The sequence below is a fragment of the Poecilia latipinna genome, unplaced genomic scaffold (assembly GCF_001443285.1).
Source record: "Poecilia latipinna isolate Pla-1442-1.1 unplaced genomic scaffold, P_latipinna-1.0 Scaffold1535, whole genome shotgun sequence".
Classification (NCBI taxonomy): domain Eukaryota; kingdom Metazoa; phylum Chordata; class Actinopteri; order Cyprinodontiformes; family Poeciliidae; genus Poecilia; species Poecilia latipinna.
Window position 1 is genome coordinate 159650 of NW_015114151.1, and position 898 is coordinate 160547.

Below are 898 nucleotides of genomic sequence, written 5' to 3' on the forward strand. Positions count from 1 at the left end.
CTGTAAGTGAGAATTGCAATGATCGGGCTAGCTATACACACAACAATGCTTGTCAACATAACAGCTACAGTAAATCCTCTCTCACCCTTGCTCTTTAACAGATCCCTGCAGAACAGGTTGTAACCAGACAGGTCCTTGGTGTATAACTTCTTGTTTTTAGGTTGAGAAGAAGATGTTTTTTTTCTCCTATAGTTTCCAATCCAGTTCTAAAAAACATAAAAGTCTTGTTACAAAACAGGAAGCTTGAATTTATTTTTATATAAAATTGCATCTTGCCTTCTGAATTGTGAAATTGAACGGCTAGAAAGAACTTTGGTAAACATACATCAATGACAAACGGTGGCAAGCCAGTGGCCTGGGATGCCGCTCCAACCAGTGGAGATCCCACCCTGGTCATCCCTTCTTTATAGGCTTTCTGGAGGAAGACCTTCGCTTCCTCCGAGATATATGTTCTCTCTTATCATGAAATGAAAAAAAAAGCAGAGCATATAAAAAAATAATATTCAGGACAAACAGATATTTTCTTAGATCTTGCCGTATAGCTCAATGTTTAAGAGATGCTACACATACCTCTTCTTGACACTGAACCTAAAACAAAGACAGAAAATACAACCATGACTATGAATAAACAGAAGGTAGCTGTTTTTTCTGGTATGTGATAAATAAATATTAGCATGCATTGTGCTTGCAGGGCATCCCCCAGAAAACATGGTAAGGCCGGTGGTTGAGTTTTATGACAGTCATCCTGTAGCTGGTCATGTTTTTTATTAAAAAATGTTAAAAGTTGACGGGAAATTTGAAATGACATTTTGAGAATTATGTGTTATTGAAAGATTGGAAGATTAATACTTGAACAATAACTATAAAGTCATAGAAAATGCAAACGTTTTACAAAGAC

General features: G+C 36.4%; 1 long non-coding RNA gene across 1 annotated transcript; it reads right to left on the reverse strand.

Annotated features, from left to right (window-relative positions):
• Window positions 1–93: 93 nt before the first annotated feature.
• LOC106963445 (uncharacterized) lies at window positions 94–892 on the reverse strand. Its single transcript, XR_001428193.1, has 2 exons — window positions 326–892; window positions 94–206 (listed from the first exon to the last, which is right to left on the reverse strand). It is a non-coding gene; the product is annotated as an uncharacterized LOC106963445 (long non-coding RNA).
• Between the last annotated feature and the right edge of the window lie 6 nt (window positions 893–898).